The sequence below is a fragment of the Lissotriton vulgaris genome, chromosome 4_1 (assembly GCF_964263255.1).
Source record: "Lissotriton vulgaris chromosome 4_1, aLisVul1.2, whole genome shotgun sequence".
Taxonomy (NCBI): Eukaryota; Metazoa; Chordata; class Amphibia; order Caudata; family Salamandridae; genus Lissotriton; species Lissotriton vulgaris.
The window spans coordinates 886,125,305-886,152,975 of record NC_141691.1 but is presented as its reverse complement, the minus strand read 5'-3'; positions in this window follow the sequence as shown (position 1 = coordinate 886,152,975).

The window sequence follows — 27,671 nt, the reverse complement described above, 5'->3', positions numbered from 1 at the left end:
TCTCGAGTTACCCTCGAGCTGCGGAATACGGTGAGGTCAAGAGAAGATAAAGGACCGGGTAAAGAGAAGGTTTTCTGTTATGGCACATTGGGCCAGATGTAGGTAGGCCAATACCGGTCGGAAACGGCAGAAATTCGGTATTTTCGGCCGTTACTGACCGGTATTGAGAAATTGGGATGTAGGAGTCCGAAAATCGTCCGATTCGGTAAATTTACCGAATCGGTAAAGTTTCCGAATCGGTAAATTACCGAATCGGAAAATATACCGAATCGGTAAAATTACTGAATCGGTAAAATACCGAATCGGACATATTACCGAATCAGTAAATTTACCGAATCGGAAAATATTCCGAATCGGTAAAATTACCGAATCGGTAAAATACAGAATCGGACATATTACCGAATCGGTAAATTTACCGAATCGGTAATGTTACTGAATCGGTAAAATACCGATTCGGTAAATAAGAAGTGGTAAAAATGAAGAATGAGATGTAGGTAAGCACTGAAATACCGAATTTGCCTCAAATTCGGTATTTAAGAGTCGGTATTTACCATGGATTGGAATCAGGTGGTAACCAGGTGCAACCCATAAAAATGGACCAAAAATGCAATTCTTCTTGCACAATGGCGGCATTTTATGTCATTGCAAGACGGCTATGGCTACAGGAGGAAGGAGAGAGGGAATGGCAGAGAGAGGAGCAGGTGAACAGACAGAGGATCACCCTGTTCATGCTCACAGAGGCAGAGATACTCCAGAGGTACAGGTTGGACTCAGACACCATCTTGGACCTCATCAGGGACCTCCAACCACTGTTGGAGCACACTACCCCAAGGGCACACGCTATTCCTCCCCACGTCCAGGTGCTGTGCAGCCTACACCTGCTTGCGTCTGGTAGCTACCAGAGTGTGGTTTCTGCGGTAGGTGGTGTAACTCAGAGCAGCCTGTCAAGGTTTTTCCACAAATTCCTTGACGCCATGTTACAGAGGATGGACCATTACATATAATTTCCTGCAACCCATGCTGAACTGGTCCAAACAAAATCTGACTTTTACCAGATGGCACGATTCCCCAATATAATTGGCTGCATTGATGGCACGCACATTCCCATTTGTCCCCCTGCTGCCACCGAATATATATAAAGGAATAGGAAGTCAACGCACACCATCAATGTGCAGGTGATCTGCAATGCAAAGTACCACATCACTGATCTTGTGGCAAAATTCCCTGGGAGTACCCACGACTCCTACATATTTCAAAACATCGGCATCTATGCACGGCTGACTGCAGGGGAATTTGGTGAAGGATACCTTCTAGGTAATACACAGTGTGCGACACCCATAACGCCTATAGCTGCAAGAAGTACATGTATGCATGTGAGTGATGTATTCCCATTTCATTTCAGGAGACAGTGCATATGCCCTCCGCTCCTTCATACTCACCCCTTACCTCAACCCCTCAACACCCAGCCAAAGGAGATATAACCAGGCCCACAAGAGCACAAGAAATGTGGTTGAGCGTATGTTTGGGATCTGGAAAAGCAGGTTCATGTGCTTGCACAAGAGTGGAGGTGCAAGGCAGTATACCCCCATCACCTGCTGTAAGATCACTGTGATAGAAGATACAGACGTGAGGAGATTACACACAACTATTTCTGAGTAAGTAATGAGACTGAGACCTATGTTGAAAGCACAAAAGTTAGTTTAATCTAGTAAATATCTAGTTACGTTAAAGAACAAAAGTGCACCAGTGAGCATTTCAGTGCAATGCTCACAGTGAGTAAACACACACAGACAGGTGTAGAATGCACCCACCGTATTTGTATATTGTCACTACGCAGGTTTAAATGGCACAAATGTGCAACACTAACTTTCAAAATTACATTGTCTGTCCAATGGCAGTAGCCCATGCTAATAACTGTTCATTTACGGCCACGCTTTGCACTGGCAGGTGTATGTGGCTCACTCTGTTCACTGGGCGTTTGGCCTGTAGCCTCACCCAGTCGCCTGCTGCTCCTCCTTGTCTCTACAACAGGGTGGCTTGCCTTGCTGCTCCTACTGGAGCTACCTTCACTCTCCGGCACGTCAATAGCAGCAGTTTGTGCAGTTTGAGCATTGAGTAGAGCCTCTAGCGCACCGGTCATTCATTCTATGCCCCTCGTCAGCTGATTACTGTTTTGAGTCAGTACCTCCTGACTGGTCATGCTGCGCCTGCATAGCAGGGATGTGGCTGTTGCCAGGCGGTAAATGGCTTTCTCGGTTCTCTCTGCACGCTGCTTCTCCCTTGATGTTATCTCAGAGTCCAGTTTTGTGCACAGTTGCGGCATGGATTGGGTCATGTCGTGTATCCCCGTGGCCATGCTCTTGTTTACTTCCACCAGTTCCCTGATGCCCTTACCAATGTCCTGCATGTTTATATTGAGGTTACGAATTTGTCTTTAACAGGACATTATGCCCTTCCCCTGCATCCTCTGAATCCTGACCATGGATCCCTCCAGGCCTTGGAAGACACTGGACCCCTCCCCACATGCACCTACACTCCTTCCTTGTACTGTGCGGCGTCTAGTGGCAGTAGGTACAGGCTCTGCGCTGCGCTGCAGTGTGGCAGAGATGTCAGCTCCAGGCAAGTTCTGTGATTCTTCACCCACCATTTCACCAGCAGCTGTCTCCATTTCCATCAGTGGGGAAACTACATGCCTCCTGCTACGTTGTGCTGCAGGTGTTTGGCTATCCAGTGATGCTGGCATTTCTGGTGAGGAGACCAATAGTGGGGTCTGTGATGGTCTTGGGGATGCCTGCAGTTCTTCAGTGTTGTCAGGTTCTGGGGAAGGTGGCTGCCCACTCGGTACACCTGTGTCCTGTGATGCACTGGGACCTGGCTCATGACTTTCATCCCTCTCGGGTGCCATGTCCTCTGCCTCCTGTGACTGCCTTCTTGAAGTGTGACCTGTGGACATATGAGCACATATCAGCTAGGTGCAAATGTGTCACAGCCACTACAATAAAACCTTCGAAATTGCACTTTTTACATGCTGTCTACCCTTCATTATGTCTGCAATCATTTGCCTAACTTGGTGGTGACTGTGCTGTATGACATGGTCTTTCATTAACTGACTACATGTACCATGATGCATCGCTACTGCTTTGCACAAACACACTGGGACTGGGGTAATCAAGGGGTGCGGGATGGATGAGGGTGTGAGGGGGATTGCTGTGCATGCATCTTACCTTTTCTACTTTCGCCGAGCTGTCCACTTCTCACAGTCCATGGACGCTTTCTGGCTCCAAGGTTGTGGCCACCATCTCCTCCAGGTCAGTGAGGGGGGGTGCTGTGCTCTTTCCTCCACCAGTTTGCGAGGCCTGTTTGTGGTGGTCAGCAAATTTTTTTTTGGTGAGGCTCCTTAGATCATAAAATCTCTTTTTTAAATCTTCGATGACTCTGGGGGTCACTCCCACTGCATTGACGTTCTCAAGGATTTCAAGCCAAAACTTCCTCTTTGCAGATTCAGGCACAGAGAGGGACTGCCTTCCAAAAAGTCTGTGGTGCACCTTTACCACCTCCTCCACAAGAACCTGGAGCTCCATGCTGCTGAATTTGAGCTTTCTTTTTCTTTCTGTCTGCTCTGTGTCCTTGCTGCTTGCCATATTTAAGTTTTAAAAGTGCACAAACTCTGTCTGCTGCTGCGCCCAGTCTCTCTACTCCAACTGCCTCTCCAGAACCTTCTAATTAGTTGCAGCTGCCTGTGTAGTAACTTCCTGGTAGGAAGGGGGAGGGGGGTTGCACCGGATTGGCTGTTGTCTTAAGTTTCACTTTTGCTTGCTTTCCGATTCGGTATTTACCGAATCGGTATTTACCGATTCGGTATTTACCGATTCAGAATTTCCAATGCATTCCTATGGGCCTTTTGGCCCATAGGAATGAATGGGAATTACCGATTCGGTAAATACCGATTCGGTAATTTCCGAAAGTCCGATACCGAATTTTACCGATTCGGTAAAAAATACCGATTTTTTTCCCTAGATCTCATTTACCGATTTTTGAATACCGAATCGGTAAAATTCGGTATTTAAGAATCGGTAAATGACATTTACCTACATCTGGCCCATTGTCTCTGAGTTCCTCATTGCAACGCTGTCAGGGATCTTTGTGCTTTGAAGGGAGCTTCCTCGGCACTCAAAACCAGATGTGGTTCAGGAAAAAGTAAAACGTGCAGGTTGCTAAAAATGAATATGACAGCCTAAAGTAAAACGTGTTCCACTATTGTGGAAATATCTGTAAGAGATGACAAAATTTAGGGCCAACTTAGAGTTTGGCAGATGGGTTACTCAATCACTAAGTAAATGGACATTTCATCCACCTTATTACAGAAGACAGGAGATACTGCACTTGTAATAAGGTGAATGGGATATCCACAACTAAGCCATCCACCAGTTGCTAAATCAGACCCTTATTCTTCCAAAGTAGTGTAGGTTAATGAGACGCAGTTTTGCAGGTATCTAATGTGACTCTTTAGTGGCAATGTGGTATGCATAGCTAAGGTTGAAGGTGATCCAAGAGGAGGTGAACACAAGCGGCAAGGATGATGTTGCCTAGCAGGTTCCGTTGAATAGAAGAGGAGCATTTGGTAATATTAGAATTTCATTTTAGGAAGAAAGCTGGCATTAATTGCTGAATTTTAAAGAGTGAAAACATCAGAGCAGTGAGGTTACATGGAAATAACTCTCAGCTACGATTAGCTGTTATTCACTTATTGATGCTGCAAGACTTCCAGGATTTATAGAATTGGAGTTATTCCTGCAGAAGATGGCCATGTTCTGAGATCTCATCAATTTTTAAGGCATGTTACAGAAGAGCTGAGATACTATTTTAGACAGGGCACAATTTTCCTGTTTGCGTCACGATTTACCGTTAAGCAGGTGCACAAGGTGCAAACAGAAAAAGTGTACCCTATCATGTAGAATTCGCTGCCCTCAGGGCAACCGTGAAATTGCGCTGCCCTGGGGGCAGTGCATTCAAGAGAAATGCGGAGCAGCTGTTTAAAAGCGGCTTTGGGTTTCTCTGTCGAGGCACCAATCTGCTGCACTTGCCAGAGGGATTTGAGATCCCCTTGCAGGTGGGTGAAGTGACTGCAGGCACCTGCAAGGGGATGTCTGGGGGGACCATAGGACCCTCTGTACCCTCCAGAGGGCTGCCATCAGGTGCAACACTCACAGTGCAACACCATTTAGGTGGGGCCCTGTCAGTCTGCCTCCTGGCAGCTTCTTTGCCTACTGCTCTCATCTATATTATGGAGCGGGAGCAGAGGAAAAGGTATTCTCTAATTTGAATGGGGTCACGCCCTTACGCAAATGTGGAATGCCATCTTGAGAAAATGCGGGCAATACATGTGTACCAGAGCTTTCAGTAATACAGAAGGGGCCGCACAAGTGTCTGCGGCCCCTTCTGTAAATACCAATGAGCCCCAGGGTGCACAAAGAGGTCACAAATGCTTGTTGCACCCCCGGGGCACATTTTGTAAAACGGCCCCTGGTGGTTTACGTTTCTTTCAATTAAGACGTGCCTGCAAGAAGATACCAAATCCAGTCTGAATGTTTTACCTACAATTCATCATGGATAAGGCATTCCGTAATGTGTCGTGGTTGCCTATAATTAATGCTGCTGAGAGAGCTGAGAGCACCAGAAAATACAAGTCTCCATCATCAAAAATGAAGGAGGCTTTTTCTAGCACCTGATGATAAAGTTTCAGCCTCATCATCTGAAGTCTGATTGATTCAAGTAGAGGATTTTATTTTTAGCAAAGATGAACTCATATAGTTAACTTACGATGGCATTCGTAGCGAGATATTCCCCGGCCTGACAAATCTAAATGATTCAGATTAGGATTCCTGAGCATAGACGGAAACACTTGCGAAGCCATGTTCTCTATCAGAACATGAATGGTAATGAGGTATCTCTAACATAGTGACTATTCAACAGAGCAGCTGTATCCTACTCTAGCTTTACAAAGACTCGATATGTGTTTTTTTCCATATTGATTGGCTGCACCCTTTAGAATTACTTATCACCAGACAACATCTCACCCTTCTGCAAACAGAATCACACAACCCCATCAACTTGAAAGCATCCACTTAAATCCAAATGGGGGCAAACTACCCCCAAGAACTCATCTTTACTTGTTTTGGAAACTTCCCTGAGAATGCTGATAGTTAGCATCTGTAGCTTCATATCCTCAAGGATTCCTCATAGACAGAGCTTCGTAGAAATATGCAAAACTTAATCTAAGTTATTTACCATGCTCCAAGAGCTATCAGTAATACTAAGGAGGCTGAAATATCCCTAAAATCAGAACTGCTATGTTTCCATGCTACAGGTTCGAATGCCAGAAGGTACCTGTAATAAGGTTAAACGTTGCGCATCGCTTTTTAAAAATTATTAAAGGTGGCGTCACTCTTCACAGGCATGGTGCCATCCAAATGTTTCTCCCTGGTGAGAAGAAAAAACAACAGGTACTGGAAGCAATCATCATTCTGGTTTAAATACCAAGCCACAGGATGTATCAGAACATCAAAGGGACACCAAAAGAGGCAGAGGGAGCGGAGAGTTATCTCCAATGCGGCTGGGAATACACCTCATGAAGGGCCGTTTCAGTGCTGTTCAGATGACATCAGACAAGGCCTCACTGAGGCTCGCCTTATGAGTAGATGAGTAGAGGCTGCACAACTAACAGTGAAGAGTACCCAGAAGGCCTCTTAAAAACCAGTTTTCCGCATTTTTTGAGAATCTCTGCTTTCACCCTCACTGCAAACCATGGTGCACGATTTGTATTTAAGGCTCCTTCACAGTGACAATAAAAGCCTCTTCTCACAATAAACAATACACATGAATGTAAATGGCTCCTTCTGAAACAATCAAAAAGTGAAATAGAACTATGACTCAGATTCTGACAAAAAATTATAATTATTGAATTGTTTGTTTACAAGTTTGCATGGCAGAAAATTGTAAAAGAATGAATAAAATAGGGTTTCAATGAACTGGCTGTGAGGAATTTTCTCACTAACCACATCTCTACTAAGACAATAAAGTAACCTCCTACAGAACACTGTAACTGTTATTACGATGTCAGTTGGACGCAACTTTTGCGGCCTGGAACCGACCAACCATAGGTTGGCGGTTCTGCCTGCAAAATTGGGATGTGACCGCCCTATGGGCGGTCAGAAACATCCATTTTTTAATGGCAGCTTGTGCAGTGGGTGGAAGAGGGCCACACCACAAGCTGCTACTGAATAATGGATGTCTGTAAACATACCTGCACCGTGTGGCAGGCAACATGCAGGATGTTTACACCAGGCCCGATAGTGAGGGCCAGTGCGGAAGAGGGCCCTGCTAGAGGTCTCAAAAGTCACTTTCCAACAGCCTTTCCATGTCAGAAAGGCTGACATGGAAAGGCTGTTGGAAAGTGACATCATAACCCAGATGGCACCGCTGAGGCTGGCTCTGCCTTCATTATGGGATTATGTGTCATTTCGACGCTCAGGCAGGTCCCCAGACCACGTTGGAAGCATAGCGAGGCCAATATTGTAATACAGCAGTCGGAGGGAAACCATCAATGTTGGGCTGAAAGCCTCTGCAAAGCTGTCAAGATGGCTTTCCACCTGTAAACGGGCCCCATATTCTTATTCTTACAAGAAACTTGGGTGTAGGAAAGCCAAAAAAAGCATTTGCAATGCAATAGGTCTCACATTGAAGCCAGTTTAAGCTATTGGCATTGTAAATGGCAATGCCTTTTATTTATGTTTTAAAAATTAACACATAAATAAAAGGCATTGTTATTTACAATGCCAATAGCTCAAACTCTCGTAAATGCGAGACTTATTGCAATTTCTTGTGTGCTAGGCCACTGAGGTGCTCCCGTTCCTCACTGCTCCACCCTACCTCCCCGCTTGCCTCTCTCACCATTATATGCAGTCCATGAACTCCAGGGTTAGAGTGACAAGATTTTGAGATGCAAAATTCGGGACAGGTCAGACATAAAAGTAGGAATAAAGTATTTTGTGTTACCTTTATGTCTGACCTGTCACGTTTTTTGCGTAGCCATGTAAATACATAAGTGTGCATGTGACAGGCAGACTAGTAGCTATGACGCTACTGCTTTCAAAGCGCAGACTGGCTATGCACTGGGGCGCCCCTAGAATTCCCCGAATTGCTACTTGGGTGCAAGATATCGCTTATTGTCAGGAGCAATTAGCCGCATACTGGGACCTTATGCCCACGGCATCTCGCTGGAAAGACATTTGGGAACCTTTCACGACCTGGCTTAGAGAAAAAGGCAGGACTATCCCAGACGACTCAGCGCCAGTCCCAGCTATAACATCGCCAGCACTACCCCTCTAGCTGTCTTAACACATGCTAATTTGTTACTACTACTCTCCCATATATGGGGGCGCCTATTCTGAAATACTTATGTGAAGATATTTATCACCACCTTTCTTTGAAATGTGCTAAATGATTGCCTGTTTAGACCATGTTCTTCAAATGACAACTTCTAATCATTATTACCTTGAAAGCTGTTTTATTGTATAATGTGATACTCTTTAAACAAGCATTGGAAATGCAATAGGTCTCGCATTAGGAAAGTTTGAGCGATTGGTATTGTAAATGACCCTTTTTTTATTTATGTGTTGGTTTTAAAAATAGCAAAATTAATAGCTTTGTCAGTTACAATGTCAATAGTTTTAACTTTCGCAAATGTGACATCTATAGCATTTGTAATGCAATGTGTGCTGTATTTACGTGATTTAGATGTATTGATATTACAAATAACAATGGCTTTTAATTTTGTAAATAATTAATACTTAAATAAAAGTTATTGTAATTTATAATGGCAATAGCTTAAACGTTTGTAAATAACTTTTGTGAAGATTATGTTCAGTGTATTTTATTGTGACGAAAATCCAAGAACATTGCATTTACACCTACACACACACAGAGCCACACACACACATATAGATGTGGTGATGGTGCATCTGGGGGATATGGTGGTGGTGGATGTGGTGGTGGATGTAGTGGTGCTGGTGATGGTGGATGTAGTGGTGATGGTGGTGGATGTGGTGGTGGTGGTGGTGGATGTGGTGGTTGTGGAGGTGGTGGATGTGGTGGTGGATGTGGTGGAGGTGGTGGATGTGGTTGTGGTGGATGTGGTGGTGGTGGATATGTTGAAAGTGGTGGTGGAGGTGGTGGTGGATGTGGTGGTGGGTGTGGTGGTGGAAGTGATGGTGGTGGGTGTGGTGGATGCGGTGGTGGTGGATGCGGTGGTGGGTGAGGTGGTGGATGTGGTGGTGGTGGTGGTGGATGTGGTGGTGGTGGATGCGGTGGTGGTGGTGGATGAGGTGGTGGTGGTGGATGCGGTGGTGGTGGATGCGGTGGTGGTGGAAGTGGTGGTGGATGTGTTGGATGTGGTGGTGGATGTGGTGGTGGATGTGTTGGATGTGTTGGTGGATGTGGTGGTGGTGGGTGTGGATGGATGTGGTGGTGGTGGTGGATGTGGTGGTGGTGGATGCGGTGGTGGTGGATGTGGTGGATGTGGTGGTGGTGGATGTGGTGGTGGATATGGCGTTGGATGTCATGGTGGATGTGGAGGTGATGGTGGATATGGTGGTGGATGTGGTGGTGGATGTGGTGGTGGATGTGGTGGTGGTGGTAGATGCAGTGGTAGTGGTGGATGGGGTGGTGGTGGTGGTGGATGGGGTGGTGGATGTAGTGGTGGTGGGTGTGGTGGATGTGGTGGTGGTGGGTGTGGTGGATGTGGTGGTGGATGTGGCTGTGGATGTGGCGGTGGATGTGGCAGTGGATGTGGATGTGGCGGTGGATGTGGTGGTGGATGTGATGGTGGATGTGGTGGTGGATGTGATGGTGGATGTGATGGTGGATGTGATGGTGGATGTGGTGGTGAATATGGTGGTGCACGTGGAGGTGGATTTGGAGGAGTGGCAGCACACGGAGATGGATGAAAGTGTGAATGGGTGGATTTATAGAAGTCACAGGCTTGGCTGACTTCTCGACCGGTCTTGCCAGCCGTGTCCGGTGTGCAGGCTGCAGTTCCGGACCTCGAGCGCTTCAGTACAGTACCGAGCAAAAGCTGTGACGTATAAGTCCGGCTCAGTGGAGTATTGAAATTGGGGGTGGGCGGTAGCCGGTGCTGGTGTTAAGGTCACGCAAGTGAGCTCGTAGGAGTGAGTCTGGTACCTCGTGTGAGTGACAAAGGAGTGAACGTGTCCTCCGAGGTGTGAGACTACTTATTAAAGTGTGATGCTATGCGGAGCCGCGCCGGCCACGGTGGGCTCCTATGGTGATCCAGATCCTGGGCTCCTGATCCTCGAAATGTAGTGTTGGCAAATCAGATGGGCACCTCCATGTGGCCTCCACATGGTTTCTCATGGGAAGTGATACCTACACACCACAAAAGACAGCACCAACCCTAACGAAAGCGAGTTAAAAAAATAAATAAAAAAACAAGACGGAGGGCATTGCTGTGGGGAGGGTGGAGGAGAAATGCGACACGGCGGGCAGGGGAAAGACAGCACCAACCCTAATGAAAACGAGTTAAAAAATAATTTAAAAAACAAGACGGAGGGCATTGCTGTGGGGAGGGGGGAGGAGAAATGCGACACGGCGGGCAGGGGAAGGGCGGAGGGGGGAGAGCGGCGATGAGGGTGTGAAGCAGCAGGGGCCTTTGAAGTGAAGCTAAGCTTCACTTCAAAGGTGTGGGAGGAGTGCGGCTGACAGAAAGGAAAGCACAAACCTTCATGACATAGGTAAATCCAAAATATAATCGCTGAGGCACAGAGCCACTTTACCAAGGACAATACAACAACTATGTACAACCAGTGGTTACAACTCTGGTAAATGCCTCATAATACTTGTGACCAGACAAATGCTTCTGCCTCAATCATTTATTACACTGAAAAAACATTGCCACCTCGTGCCTGCTGTGTGCCTCTTTGTGGAACACCAAAGTCAACACACTATGCACCATCCCTCTGTCCAAACTACTACTGTGCTCTAGTGAATAGCACAAGAACATCACTTGCAATGCATCACGGACAGCGGGCAGGATGCCTCAATGAGTTAAATGCTCCCCACTGATGAGTGCGCTACCTGAAGATCATGAGTTTGAATCCTGCTATGGCAGAGTCCGCATTCCATCGATCTGCAGGTCAGTGAAAGAAATTCCTTTGTATTTGGTATTCATAACGACTTTTATTTACAGAGTTTAGAAATAGCAGATCTTCGACGTGAAGCGCTACACATTAAGTAAGTGATTAAAAGAAAATCAAAGTAGAGCTCAAAGGTACACCCCTGCTATCTCACTCAAGGCACTATAACCCCAAACACAACTGACACCGAATCACAGCCACCGCGGAAAGCATACCTAGGAAGTACATTCCCATATGACAACATACTACCCTGTGGTCAGATGGGCAACGGTCCCTGGGGACATCGCACAGATGATGTTTCATCAAATGTATAGTTGTTTCTTCACATCTTTATTGTATGCATTGTATGTGCAAACAGTCCTTGTTCGTAAAGACTTCTTTTTTTTTCACTCAGCATGTCATAACCTCGTTTCAAACAACACATTTGGAATCAAGAAAGTTTAACATTTGTGGATCGGCCACAATATACCCGAGTATAAGGCTTGAATAGGATTGTAGCAAGATTCCTGGGGTGGACGAGGCACTCATGGGCCGTCTAATGGTGGTGGAATGAAGTCTAGATACAGCCTCTAAAAGAGGAGGCCATTTTGCAGTGCTTAAGGATGGATAGTACAGAAATGGAGCTCAATAGACTGTATGAATAAAGTGCGATATCTAGGAGATAGAACTCACACACGCAAAAATAATATTTCTCAAAGGGAGGACTGTTGTCAAGTTTATTGACCAATTTTTTTTATGCCACGAACAGCTACCAACAAACTCGCTATTTTCTTGCATAGCCTTTACTCCGGAAAAGACAGGTTATACATAGCGCACAGGTTCCCGGAGGATGGAAAGATTCTGATCATTACCATGGGCAAGTGATTATCCGATGCAAAGACGGAGGGCATTGCTGTGGGGAGGGGGAGGAGAAATGCGACATGGCGGGCAGGGGAGGGGGCGGAGCGGGGAGAATGGCGATGAAGGTGTGAAGCAGCAGGGGCCTTTGAAGTGAAGCTAAACTTCACTTCAAAGGTGTGGGAGGAGTGCGGCTGAGGGAACAGATGGTGATTTGATGATGTGCACGCGCATTTTAGGTCAATGCATTAATTTCTACTTCCCATGTAAAATCAGCCAATGTTTTACAAAAAGTGATTGGATCTTGGCAGAGCACCAAGACAGGAACTTTCACTGGAAAGGGGTGCAGGGAGATGGGCCGGTGGTTCTGCAGTTCTGCTGGGTCGGCAGATGGTTTTTCAGGGCAGAGCCTTACTTCAGCGTGTTTCCAGTCCACAGGTAAGTAGGCCGATGTGTTGGAGGCGCTCAGGACTTTCTTGAGCTCCTTGCCAATTGTCTTGCTCCTGAGTTTAAGACGTGGTGGGGATAGGGATCCGTGGGTGCTTCTGAGTGAACAGATTCCAAGATGGAGATTGTGGCTTCAGTTGTGAGAGGGTCCCAATGGGTGAGCAGGTGTTTGTGGTTTGTGTTCATGGATGTAAGAAGACTGATGCTGTCAGCAGCGGAGGTTGGAGTATGAAGTTTTTGTAGGTGACTGAGATCTTGTTGTGGAAGAAGTCCAGCAGGGCATCACACAGTTCTTGGGAGAGGGTGCTGTCATTCTCAGCAGCTGCGGGGTTGGAGAACTCATTCATGATGGCGAAGATCTCTTTGCTGCACTTTGTGCAGACTTCTATGTGGTCTGCTAGGGAGTTCTTCTTTGTTTCTTTCAGGAGGCAGTGGTACTGATTGCGTGCTGTCTTGCAGGTGGTATGGTCTCCTGTCTCCTGTCTCCGGTCTCCTGTCTGTTTGCTGGGGTGCCATTTCCTTTCTAGCTGCCAGCAGTTGCATTTTCTAGTCAAAAGTTAGGTTTTTTCTCTGACCCTTTATTCATTATTAAAATATCAATCAGGTTACAGAATTTGGAAAACAGGAAAATAGCATCAATACAGAACACATTACATTCTGCATATAAGCATCACATGTAGAAAAGAAAATGTGGCGCTAAATATCGGTTAAAGCTCTAAAAGAGTTTCTTGCAAGGCTAATCAATAATTAAATAGTTTGCAAAAATCTCCCATAAAGAGAAATAAATGCATAGGACAAATATATATTTACAGACATAATTAATTAGTCAAAGCATAAACTTAAAGTTTAGCATCTAAGTCTAAAAAGCATTTCTATCTGTTGCTGCTCTTCTGCATCTCTGCCACTCTGATAGAAGCTGCTCCTTGAAAGCACCCCCCTTCACCAGACCTTAAAGGAATTTGGCCTGGTGCCAAAATATGACGTGCAAGGAGTTTGGGAAAAAATGAGCAGGGAACCCCCCACCTGACTCTCCTTGGACGTCCAAGGCTGCACCCGTGACGATCTCGTACCTAATCCATAGAATGTCTGGTCTAATCTGTTCATTCTTTCAAGAGCTCACACACCCCACCTAAAGCTTAGGGGCCTAAAGCCTAATAAGCCTAGAAGCCAACCACGCCTCCATAGAGGTCATTGTTTATACTCTAATTCTTGGCAGATGACACAAAAATGGTGCATCTTCAGGAAAACTTGTACGTGATTGGTCAGCCATGATGGCATGAGGTCTCACTATCCTGACTCATTCTAAAATCCTGACTATACCAGTTTTAACAAAAGAAGCATAAATGAGTAAATACATTTGATAAGTTTAGCAACATTTACTAGGAAAATGTGTTCTATCATTTCCTCTTCCTTCCTTCCATAGCGCAGGCTAGAAGGATACTTTAGTTAACTGGTACATTGGCACAATCACAAGAATGTTCAAAGTTCAAAGTGGCCTTGACTCCTTCTGTTTCTGAGGCAAGGTGGCACATTTTACACATACTCTCTTCTCTTTAATGCAAGTCCCAGCCTTGCTGGATTCATAGGCAATCCATTTAATGGTAGGCCTAAAAACAAAACAGACACAAAAGAGTATATTAATTTCATGTAAATCATCCCATTATGTTTCCCTCCCTCATACTAATACCCCTTATAAATGTTTACCTAGCCAAGCTATTGGTTTGAAGCAGCTTTTATGATTGGTTATGTACAACATGCAAAATGTGCAATGTACAACATAGCATTAGTATGCATTCGTGTAAAATTTAAAAGCGCACACAGTTAATACAGTGCACACAGTTAATAAAGCGCACACAGCAACATGCTTTAATGTTTTAGATAGCTTTTCATGCAAAAAGCATTTAGCACCATGTGTAGTGTTTTGTGCATTGTTAATTCACAGACATTATAAAAAGAGGTGTTTTTAAAACTAAGCATGTTTATCAAAATATGCAACAAGTCAAAGTCTCTTAAGACAGAAAGAGTGAATTTAGATTACAAGGGATGAGCTAAGAAGAGAGAGACACATTCTATTAATCTTCAAAGCTAAAAAGGCCACTTTTCTCTACACTGCAAAAACACATGTTAATTCAGCACAATCATTTCAGTCTGACTAGGCCTTACTTTCACATTTTTCATGGGCCATGTCTTTTAACTTGCACCAAAATGCGTGTGCCAATTTAAATGCAGTCTGTCTGAAGCACAAAAATAAACAATGCCTGGCTCCAGATGAAATCTTCTCCACTGATTGTGTCGGCGCATTTTCTGATCCACTGGGAGAAGTTCCTCGTAGCCTGTTCTAGGTTGGATGTTGTGTTTGGGATATGGAAGTTGAGAGCTTTGTTCCACTGGTCTTATTCTTTTTCCAGTTTCTGTGCGTGGAACTGGGGGACATGATGCCAGTATTGTCAAGTTCCAAGATGGTGAAGTAGACACTGTAGTGGTCGATCCAGGTGAGCTGAGAAACGTGGTTGTACTTGACTTTGTCGCTGGATGGGAAAATGGGGTCCAGAGTGTGCCCTGCGATGTGGGTAGGTCATTGACAAGTTACTTCAGTCTGATGTTACTCATGCTTTCCAGGCGGACGGTTGTGTTGGTGTCGCCAGAGTTTTGGAGGTGGAAGTTAAGAACAACTAGGAAGATGTTGTGCTCGGAGTCAATTGCAATCAGGGCGATGAGGTCAGGGATGGTGTTGCAGAAGCTGGGGGTGGAACTGGTGTCTGAAGGCGAGGGTGACTCATGGTGCTTTTTCTGTCTGTGTGGAGTTCGAAGTTGAGATGCTCCATTTTTAAGAGTTGAGTTGTGTGAGGAGGTCATGCAATGGATGGGTCCTTGTAGATGATGGCAATTCCACTTCTGTGTTTGTTAGATCGGTCCTGGAGTGTTATATTGTAGCCTTCAAGGGTGGCAATGGCGATGTTCGCTACGGAGGCGAAGCTCAGCTAGGTCTCTGTGAGGAAAATTCTGTCCAGGGTAAGGGATGAGATCATTTCCCAGATCTCCATGGCGTGTTTGCCGAGAAATCGGGCATTGAGTAGAATTAACTGAAGCTGTGCCTTGGCGTTCTCGGTTGGCATGCTGGATGCAGTTGTGTTTGTGGATTCCCTGGCGTTGATTGCTTCCATGTTGCAGGTGAGTTGGAATTGCTGGCAGGAGACCGGTTCTTTTATGCTGCAAGGAGATGTGCTGCAGCAGTTGTTGTTGTTGATGAGTCTGGGATCCAGGTTTGGAAGTCTGCACCGGTGTATCTGTGCAGATTGGAAGAGCCAGGGTTCCTGGTGCTGGATGCGGTTGACTTTGTGTCTCACATTGAGTACGTCCTGGAAGGGATGCTGGGTTACAGGAGGCGGGAGTGGCAAAGTGGGGAAAACAGGCAGCACGGCAAGCTCACTATACAGAGGGCAAACGTTACAACACAATGACAGGCACAAGAAAACAGAGAAATAAACAAAGTTAACAGTAAATGGAGAAACATCACAGCACAGGAATAGCAGTCACAGCAGCAATGGGGAACTAACAAGAGGCACATAAAGAGCAGAGACAACAACAACAGTAGGAAAAACAACAAGGCACAGACCTGGCAGAACCAACAATATTGAGAGAACAACAGGCAGAGGACTAGCAGAAACCATGACGATGGAAAAAACAACAAGGCACAGAACTAACCGAACCAACAAGTGGACAACAAAGAGGCACAGAGCAGTAGCAATGGGAGCAGAAAGAATGAAACACAGAGGCAAAACCCAGAGAGTGCAATGAGCTAGGGCAGAAAGGTGGGGCAGGTACATGGAATAAAGTACAAGGGCTACTTCATTCACCTTTGAGGAGACAGCTGCATTAGAAGAAAGGTCCACATGAGAGTAGGAATATATTTGGACGTTTTTAGCTTTCAACAAAGAAATATGGAAGAGTTTCTAAACCTTATTAGGAATGGTAGGAAGGGGTGATCAGCGTCAGTTGATTGATTATGCGATTAATGTAATTATATGTTTCATACACAAAGATATTTTGATCAATGAATCAAAGCATGACATTATTTGACAACAGTAAAAGTGTAAGCTCATGTAGGCAAACGTCCCTCATTACTTTTCAGGTATACTATCATTTCCTTTGGAAGCTTGTCAACAGTTCATTCAGTATTGTTTTTTGAATTCTAAATACAATGGGTAACCTTTTGTTGTTTATATTTTAAAGTATGACTGGGCATCAGGCTTGGAGGTTCCAGGAATGATGATAGGTAACAAGCAAGAATGAACGTCTTAAGATAATTGAAAGGGGCATACAGCAATGTCTGCATACAGGATGTTGTTTAATGTACACTCCCACAATGGTAAGAAATGAGTGCTGTATAAACTCTTGAGACATGCAAAAGCAACAAAGGTGTTGTTCTATGCTTCAACTGGTGTGCTCTGTCAATATCATGCTGTGAGGGCGATAACACAAAAAGAAAAAAAAAGAAACACCCAATATTTGAATGAATTCATGCCAGGATTGGGGAAAGATCTGAGATACAAAATTGACCATCATCTAGTGACGAAAAATACAGATACATAAAATTGTGAGACATGGACATAGCAGTTGTGGGTGTACGTCTTTTCCCTAAATTTTTACTGAGCTATATTCCGAAACCTAGCCACTACAACCCTTTTGTCGATGTGCCCTTCTTGTTCTAGCAGGCATTTTTATGATTCATATTATTACAATATCAGATCTTATGACGTACTGACCCCTGTTTTAAAGTGCTGATGCTCTCTTGAAGGTTCAGAAGTCCTATATCAAAACCCCAGCATAAGTAAAACAAACCTTGAAAAAAGGAAAACAGGGCCATCTGCACTTTTTTGTCCTAATTCCTAATACTATGGAGGGCCACATGTACAGTTTGCTGCACTGCTCTGAAGCTTATATAGGTGAGGTAGAATTGTGCCCCATTGGAAAATGCAAGCGCAAACAACCATTCTATAAGCTTGGGAGCAAATAATAATGAATAAGTGTCCTGAATATTTGAATATAATAAATACCTGTATGATTCTAGTTCTGGCTTTATTTAAGGTTTAAAGGCACATGCCCTTTTGAATATGCTTCCAGGATTGAAAGCCTTCTTCAAAGATTACTAAGATGGTGTTCCCACAGAGCCTCAGCCCTTTTTTATCAGAAAAAGGGGTGAATCTGCATCTCCATTTCATTCCTTTTTCCTATGATGTGGGTAACAGCCTGGTTGTTGAAGTCTCCACACAATCTGATAGTAGCCCGATCAGGTCAGTGTTAGGTCTATTCGTTGAATGAGTTTCAACTAGATACATCTCTGCTACTCTACTATTTCATGGATGGACTTGGGTGTTGCAAGTGAACAGGGGTTAGAGGAGCTGGCATGGTTTCCCTAGGTGCAGAAGCTTAAAAACAAGCCTAGGTCCGGATCACGTGATTCCTTCATGTATATTTAGGGGTTGTATATCAAAATATCTGTGACAAAAATAACCTCTAACATAAATAGTGTATGCATCTTGAATTTCACTTACAAAAATAATGTCCGATTGGTTGATTTTCTATTAACTCCAATGAGACCATATATTTGTAAATGTTATTTCTGATACAATATTTTTCTGCTAGAGTTTGACACCACACCGTTGTCTGGAGGATGTGATAATGGGACATTTAGTTAAGGTGATAGAATACTGAACAGTACTGGTCAAAGTGTGTTTAGCCATTGATACTGCGACCTCAGTGTCAAGCAAAAAATAGGACTCCATCATTCCACAAGTTACAATAAACTGTTGACCTGCTCCAGGGGTTTGCCCTAGGTTTATCATCTTTTTATGTACTCTGAGGTTTAGGGGAGCTGCAACTGTTTCAGCAATTACAAATCCTGAACTCTTGAGGTCACCTCCATCGTCTTCAAATTCACATACAACAAATTTTTGCAACATCTCATTGACTTGTTTACCTGTATATGCTGTCCTATTGCTGTGTTCCTTGTAACACCTTTATCCATTACCCTTAACTCTTTAAGCTAAGAGTTTAGCTCTCAATCTTCTTCATGGAGCTTCATAGTTCTTTTTAGCCGAACCTACCTCACAGCCTTCACTTTCTCACTCTACCAGTGTTCTGACATTCTTGCAACTTTGGGACCTTTGCATTTCTGCTCTTTCCAAAGACCACTCTGGTTCCTCATTTATCAGTTTTCTGCATTTGCTACCTGCCTCTTCAGCATATTTGAGAGCTTTAGGTCCCAAATATTCTGTGGCCATTCCACCCTTCACCTCCTCCTTCATCTGTTTTCAGAATTAGTTAAAAATGTGCTGTCATTTAAGTCTTCAAACCAATGGCACGAAAATTTTTAAAAATCAGGTCTCATGGTCGGTTTTTCTTGATCTTGCCACCACTCCTCATATTCGGTGCCTGGATACCCTAACGGTTGATAGTGCACTTTACAAATACACAAACATGATATTATACATAAATGATGCAGTAGTAGCATCATTTCTAGGATCAATTTTATTTCTCTCCCATTGTCCAATGGGGTGTGAGTCATCCCTGTCTGGATAATATGCGCCTCATTAGCTTTAACACATATAGGTGTGTTTGGTCCTTGCAGAGATCACTAGCATCTATTAAACAACCATGTATCCTACTCATTAATAATATCTGCTCTGATTGTTGGCAAACTAGCATTGTCACCATCACCCCAACGAGAGCTGTGTGCTGCCAGGTCACCACTTCCCCAAACTGCTTTTTTAACGTGTCCCTGTGCACATTTTTGTCCTCGTGTTCAGCCTGTTGGTGACCTGCCTGGCCCCATGAGTGACTCCTAAATCCTACCTTCAGACCTTTAGGTGGGCCAGGTCTTGCTGGTGCTCCGCACCGGCAGTTCTAAAAAGCAGGTGCCGAAACAGGTCTCTATCGGGCTCTCCATTTTTGCCCTCACCTTCAGTTGAAAAAAAATCTTAATTCTGCAGCAGGACCCCTCTTCACTGCCTTTGAGGTAACCTCCTTATAGTTCTTTTACAGCCTCGTCATTTCAGAACGGAAGTATTTTCAACATTTTATGCAACAAAGCCATAGTAGTGACTTATGTATCTTATGCAACTAATATCTATCGACTAAGCCCATAGCCTAGCTTGCTGTAGGTAATCTTACTAATTGTAGTAGTAGTAGTAGTATAAGCTTTATTCGAGATAACTTCTCATAAAAGCACAACATATAATCAAGTACAATACAGATAAAAACAGTTAATTCGTTCATCAATATACAGTTAAACAGTTAATTCATTCATCAATATACATATATATATTCTAAAAACAGTTGTGCGAGCTCATACGATACTAAGTAATAAGAATTACACACAAATATAAGACCAAATTGCATTAAAATTACATTAAAACCCTACCTATCAACCTCCGCCTGATTGACCAAGCCCACCCCAAATATTTGGCCACTCCAAGAACAATCGGCTCATCAGTGGATGTACATAGAATTCTCATAGCCACTACACTGCGTCGTGTCCCAAGATTTTTGCAAACTGGGGTTAGCCATACGGTATTGCACCGTTACAACGCAACTTTTACAACGCACTACCATTACATCGCAACTTTTACAACGCAAATACCATTACAATGCATGCCATTACAACGCATGTCATTACATAGCAGATACTATTACAATGCATGCCATTACATCGTAAGTATAGGTAAGTATATAATTTTTATTTTATTTTATTTTACATTATTTTATTAATTTAATTAATATTAAAAATATAATAAAATATTAATATATTAATTTAAGTAATTTTGGGGTATTTTTAGGTTTTAGGGCTGGGTTTGGTTTTTGGGGTACAGGGGTATTTTTAGGTTTTAGGGCTAGGTTTGGTTTTTGGGGTACAGGGGTATTTTTAGGTTTTAGGACTGGGTTTGGTTTTTGGGGTACAGGGGTATTTTTAGGTTTTAGGGTTGGGTTTGGTTTTTGGGGTACAGGGGTATTTTTAGGTTTATGGGCTGAGTTTGGTTTTTGGGGTGCAGGGGTATTTTTAGGTTTTAGGGCTGGGTTTGGTTTTTGGTGTACAGGGGTATTTGTAGGTTTTAGGGCTGGGTTTGGTTTTTGGGGTACAGGGGTATTTTTAGGTTTTAGGGCTAGGTTTGGTTTTTGGGGTACAGGGGTATTTTTAGGTTTTAGGGCTGGGTTTGGTTTTTGGGGTACAGGGTTTTTTTTAGGTTTTAGGGCTGGGTTTGGTTTTTGGGGTACAGGGGTATTTTTAGGTTTTAGGGCTGGGTTTGGTTTTTGGGGTAAAGGGGTATTTTTAGGTTTTAGGGCTGGGTTTGGTTTTTGGGGTACAGGGGTATTTTTAGGTTTTAGGGCTGGGTTTGGTTTTTGGGGTACAGGGGTATTTTTAGGTTTTAGGGCTAGGTTTGGTTTTTGGGGTACAGGGGTATTTTTAGGTTTTAGGGCTGGGTTTGGTTTTTGGGGTAAAGGTGTATTTTTAGGTTTTAGGGCTGGGTTTGGTTTTTGGTGTACAGGGGTATTTTTAGGTTTTAGGGCTAGGTTTGGTTTTTGGGGTACAGGGGTATTTTTAGGTTTTAGGGCTGGGTTTGGTTTTTGGGGTACAGGGGTATTACGACTTTAAATAAATTTAATTAATTAAATTAATTTAATTAAATTTAATTAAATTAATTACAATATTTACAATTATAAAACTTATTGAATTACATTACTTAAATTAAATTAAATTAATTCCTTTTTTTATTTATTTAATTTAATAAAATTAAATAATATTATTTACTATTTTTGAATTAATTAAATTTCTTTAATTATATTAAATTAAATTATATGACGTATTATTTTAATTTTATTTAAATTATATTTATTGTAATAAATTACATTATATTATTTACTATTTATAAATTTATTATATTTCATTAATTATATTATATTAAATAAATTAAATTAATTACAATTTTAATTTTAATTAAATTACTATAATTAAATTAAATTAAATTAATTACTGTTTTACAAATTTTTAAATTATATTTATTAATTTAAATTAATTAAATTAACTTTATTACATTTTTAAAAAAAAGATATACTTACCTATACTTACGATGTAACGGCATGCGTTGTAATAGTATCTGCTATGTAATGACATGCGTTGTAATGGCATGCATTATAATGGTACCTGCGTCGTAAAAATTGCGTTGTAACGGTCTGCGTTGTAAAATAACGCGTTGTAACGTCATAGATCCAGCCATACCCTCCTTGGTAACGAATAAGCATCACAGACAAATAAAAAATGGCCTAGACTTTCAGTAGCAGCTTTGCACGCTGGGCAGCACGTAGAGGTCAAACTCTGCCATCCCGCAGTTAATATTTTTAAGGGAAGGGATCCAGACCTTAACTGGAAGAATAACTTCCTGTCCATTGGGGCAGTAATACTGTCCCAATAGTTTTCTAAGATAGGACAGATTTTGACTTCCAGAAAGCGTCCAGCCATAGAATCAGATCTCGTGCCCCTCAAAAGGCTGCTATCTACCCAATCCCAGTATAGAGACTTGAGGGCTTCTTTACTTGGAAAGACTTCCCCCTGGGGATTGGTCCAAAGATTAAAAAGGCCCAGTTTAATTAACATGGCCCTTAGATTTTTTAGCCAGTTGATCTTATGGAAATTGTCTTCCTTGATTATTGCCAGGAATCCATCTGCGTAATGCTTAATCTCTGGAGTTGTCCAAAGACGTCTCCAGTAAAGAATGGGGCGCAATCGCGCTCTATCACTGATTGATCGTCTGCCTAGGTCAAGGAGCAGTGGAATTAGGGGGGTGCTCTGGGGTACACCCGTAATTCCTCTAAGAAACCTGTTCTCTGATGTCTGTAAGGTAGATAACTTTTCCCAGGCCCACAACTCTGCACCATATAGGGCCGCACCTAGAGCCTTTGCATCATACACAATAAGGACAGGCTTAATCGGTTTGGTTTTAGATTTTCTATGTTCCCCCCGCAGTGCCCCTGAGATTTGCTGGTGTTTTAGTGCCGTTTTTTCCAGGTGATGTGACCAGCCCAAACCATCTGCTATTTGGACCCCTAGGTATGTGAATTCCCTAATAACCTCTAGCTTAGTGTTATTCAGAGATACCCTAGGGTGGGCTTTGTGGCGCGGGGAAAAGACCATTAACTTCGTCTTGCCCACATTTACTTCAAGGCTGTGCTCTTTACAAAAATCATCAAATATATTTAGGGCACGCTGTAGACCTGCAGGAGTCTTTGACATAATTAGTGTATCGTCAGCGAACATCAGGATCGGGACCCTGACGCCCGCTAACGAAGGTGCATCTACACTAACATCTAACATCCTCCCCACAATCCAATTAATAAATAGTGAGAAGAGTAGGGGTGCCATTGCACAACCTTGGCGGACCCCCCTTTCTACCGGGAAGTCCGATGATGTCTCGCCATTCCCACCCCACTGGACCCTGGCAAAATTACATTCATGCAAGCGCATGATTAGGGTAAGGAGTTCAACTGGGATGGCTAGTTTGTGTAAAACCATCCATAGCTTACACCTTGGGACCAAATCAAAGGCTGCCCGCAAGTCGACAAATGCAACATACAGGCAGCCTTTGCCAAGCAATACCGTCCTCCACCGCAAAATGGTGAAGCGAAAAACTTGGTCGATTGTACTAGTGGCCCGCCTGAATCCTGCTTGGTAGGGAGAAAGAGCATTATTATCGTCCACCCAGTCCATAAGCTGATTTACAACCATTTTCCCCATAACTTTTTGTATGGTTGCACTCAAGCTTATTGGCCTGTAGTTAGCTGGGAGAGACCGATCTCCTTTTTTGTAGATGGGTATGATAATGGCACCTTGCCACAGCTCAGGGACCACCTCTCCCTTGGCAATGGGGTTACCCAATAGTAAGACATACCTCGCCCACCTTTTCATGTCATGTTTAAAGACATCCGAGGGTATCCCGTCTAACCCTGGTGCCCTCCCCCCTTGAACAGAGCAAATTGCTTAAGGGAAAACAGGTTATCAGTAGCAAAAACTGGCGATAACACCTCCCCTATCCCGTCCTTCTTTACTTCTGCATATTGTGGTCTAAAGTACTCAACCCAGGCTTCTTCAGCTACGTTATTATCAGGCCTATCAGGGGTACCGCCTCTACCCCACTTTATAATCTTCCAAAAAATCCTGGAGTCCTTACTACTGGAAGCATCCTTTAACTCTGCCCAGTGCTCTTCATCCCATTTTCTCTTTGCCTGGGAAATGCTTATATTGTAGGATTTTCTGGCTGCACTAATCGCAGCCCTGTCTCTTTCTCTAATAGCATGGCCCAGTGCCAATCGAGCTGACCTACACTGGCGGTTAAACCACCTGGCCGCTTTAGGAGGTTTTTTACCTTTGATACTTTGTAGTTGCATAAAGTGTGGTCTTAGGAGGCAGAAAAACTTGTTGTGAATATCTGTAATTTGCCTGGAACCAGGGATTGTAGGTTTTGCCGCTTCCATAGAAGTAAGAGCCTTATCAACCTCAGCATTGATAATGGTCATGGATTCTTCATTTGCTAATACACTTGGCCATTTCAGCCTTCGCATGTCGTTGGCCATTACTGGAAATTGGTAATTTCTTATGTGCATGTTTTGAGGCCCAACCCTCCACCATTTGTGGGTCACACAAAGGGGATTGTGATCACTTTCCAATCTACCCTTAATGTCCATATCAAGAACCCCCTGCCAGAGTGAAAGACTATATATAACATAATCTATTCTGCTCCTACTATGACCATTGTCAAAAGTGCAAACACCCTCTTTGTCCCCTGGTGTCCTCCCATTCAGGGCTCTTAGCCCGTGCTCCAAACAAATGGCATTTAGTAGCAAAATGTCCTTCGTCCACCGCTTGACAGGATCTATACTCAAAAATGGTACTCCCCAAAGCATATCCTCATCCTGTCCTAGGGAATCATTTGTACTGTCAAGTGGTTTGAAGGTCCTATTTAAGTCCCCAGCTACTACTACTCTGTTACCTAGGGACTTAGTTTCCAAGAAGGCGAACAACTCCCCGAATTGGTTCCTCTTGCATAGATGTTATACAGATCAATCACATCCCACTTTTCTGAGGACAATCTTAACATTTGTATGTCACTAAGACCCAAATCCAACACTTTAATAGAAATGTCCAAGTCCTGCTTTATCCATACAGTAAGCCCTCCCATTGGCCGACCCCTAACCCCTCTAGAGGCTGGGATTGAAAAGTTTAAATACCCACTGAGGAATACAGGGTCACAGGCCCATGTTTCTTGGAAGCAACACACGTCGAACCCATTGATAAAGTCTAACCAGGTTTGTGATTCTAACTTACTACCCAGCCCAGCAATATTCCAGGATAGGAACTTCCCAGGACTAAACCCATCCTCACATACTGCATCTGCTATAAAACATGGTTGAGGATTCATTGAGCTTTCATCATTCCCGACAAGTCTCTCGATGTTCCTCGTACTACCCCCATCCATATCATTATCAACATTTGCAGTTGGTGTGGGTAACTCCCCCTTTCCATCGTTAACACTTGCTTCCCCACATCCTTCCTCCACATTCACGATCTCATCGCCATATTCATGACATCTAGCGTCTCACCAGCATTTAAATCAAGTTTATTACAATCCCCGTGTTGATTCCTGCTGTTTCCTCCCCCACTAGTATTCATGTGATCAAGGGTTTGTCAACATCCCCAACCTAGATCTTGCCATCCAACCGGAAGATTATAGTTCGGACCAGTAAGATGGTTTTGGCACTGTAGCAGTGGGACAGGTGGGGAAATCCTTGACCATGGAAGGTTAGAAGGGCAATTTTGCTCGTTGAGCAGACCAGTCAGAGCACTAATAGGACGTGGGTAAAAGAAAGTAAGATCAACAATGTCGATTCCTACGTTGTTTGTGCCCCATCCCAGTCTTGTTATCCATCCTGCAACCCTTGGATCTTGAAAGTTAACTGCAATACAGTCCCCCCCCAAACTTTTGGGCGTACAGCCTATCCAGTCTATTCTCCTCACCCCCAATATTAATCCATCAACTTTCCCTGGTAGAGGCCGGTTCACCCTTAACCAGTGCATAACCTTATTTTTAAGCATCTGGAAGGTTTCTCTCTGTACCGTTGAAAGTGGTGGGACATTTGTAAGGACAACTATATAGGGAAAGGAGTCTGGGGTAAGGTTCATTGGGGGTTTCTTTTGAGGTGGCTTTGTCAAGGGTGGTAAGGACGGTCAGGAAGCTATAGGAGCAGGGCGAGGTGCAGGTTTATTTGCTAGGGGCTGGTTACTAGTTAATGGGGCAGTTGGTGGGGCAGTACCTGTTCCAGAACACGCACTACCCCCTGCTCCCACAGTAAGCAAAAGTTTTAAACTAGACGGCAATGGTTGCGCCGCAATCTGAGCTAAGGTTACAATATTAGGGCAATTTTTGGCAGGGTCCGGTGTCACTAAGTCAAGAGGCTTGGGTAGTCTCTTCCCAGCCGCACCGCCTGACTTAGATGGCACTGGAGAATTAGTTTGTTGCCTTCGTCCCTTGTCCTGCGGTACACATTGAGTATTGTTCTGGGGCTTACTACTTTCATCCAGCCTTGCTTGAGTTTTTATCAATGCCTTTGTAGAAAAAAAATTATCTAGTGTTACCTGCTCAAAATGATCTAGCCGATCGGATAGCTTACTAATTCGTTCCTCTATTGGGAGCAAAATTGACTGTAGCAACCTTTCTAGGTCAGGAAACAGGTTACAAAGAGGTGGCAGTGTGCCGGCCATTGCCAAGCCAGTCTCAGAAGAAGTAATAATACTAGGATCTGGGCTGTCTAATAACACTATATCTCCCTCTTGTATAATTTTCCTACTACGGCTTGCTTCAGTGACAGCCTTACTGGGGCACGTATTTCTACTTACTTTCCTAAGTTTATGTGGGGGTTTAGTTAGATAACATTTTCCAGGTGCAGTACTCCTTTTTCTTTTTGATCCTAATTTGGGTTGTGGCAAAGAAACCGGGGCAAGTAGTTCTGATGTACATATTATGGGGTCAATATGGCTCACACAAGAAGATATTGATCCTACTACAATACCCTGGTTCTCCTCATTAGTGATAACATCATGACATATTTCAGCTACAACAGGCAGCTTTAATGATGATAAGGGCGTTACCAATGCAGGATAGATTTGTACTGAGCGCTTGTCTACAGGATTTTTGAGAAGTTCGATAGATAATCTACGCTCAGCACGCCTCTCTGCAAGCGTTATCTCTTTGTCAATCTCCTGGGTGGGCCGGTTAAAGTATTTATCTAAAGGTCCAATAACTACAGGCCCAGCCTCAACTGGTGGGGTCATCGGAGTGATACTACTTGGAGATACAGGCATACTTTGTGGTCACCAACCCTTGTACAAAACTTAAAGTTTGGCACTTATCTGACGCAACACTTTTCTTGGCACAATATATTACGCTAGGGTCAATGTCAGAGGGCTGGCCCAGCCCGGCCTCCCTCGGCCCCGGACGGCCACAGACGGTCCCACCCTTGTCCCGGGCTTCTCCCAGCGCACTCCCGCGTGCTCCCGCGCAGCGGTGTCGTGACCCACTTAAAAAGTTATTGGGACAAATAGAAATGGGTATTTCAATCACCCGGTGCTCAGGGGGCGGGGCTAGCAGGGAGAGCGGGCCAGGTGTACTCAATCGGCCGGCAGGGACTCCTGGAACATTGAGTCCCTGCACTTGCTCGCAGCCCTGCTCGGCCCTTTCTGCACCCTGGTAAGTCCTTGCCGATTCTCACAGTCTTTGCGACGAAGCGGGTCCCGCGAAGCGGGAACCGCGAGTTGTTGATTTGAAATCCGAGGTTTGGAGAGCAGAACACATGGAGCAGCCCAGCGGCAGCAAACAGCAAGAAGAACAGAGGGTCTAATTGTATTATACATCTGAATTCAATAACAGAAGCAGCAAAATGCCAGTAAGGGGGTACACTATGCTAAGCACAGATTTTTGGTTTATGCGTTTTAAGCCACACCCTTAAATGCATCAGCCATGCCCCTTTGAGAGACCTCGAGTTTTTTCACCCCACTTAAAACCCCACCTACCTTATATGGGTTCTCTATCCCCTGCATCCATATTTTACATTTTCCAGTCTATAACTGGT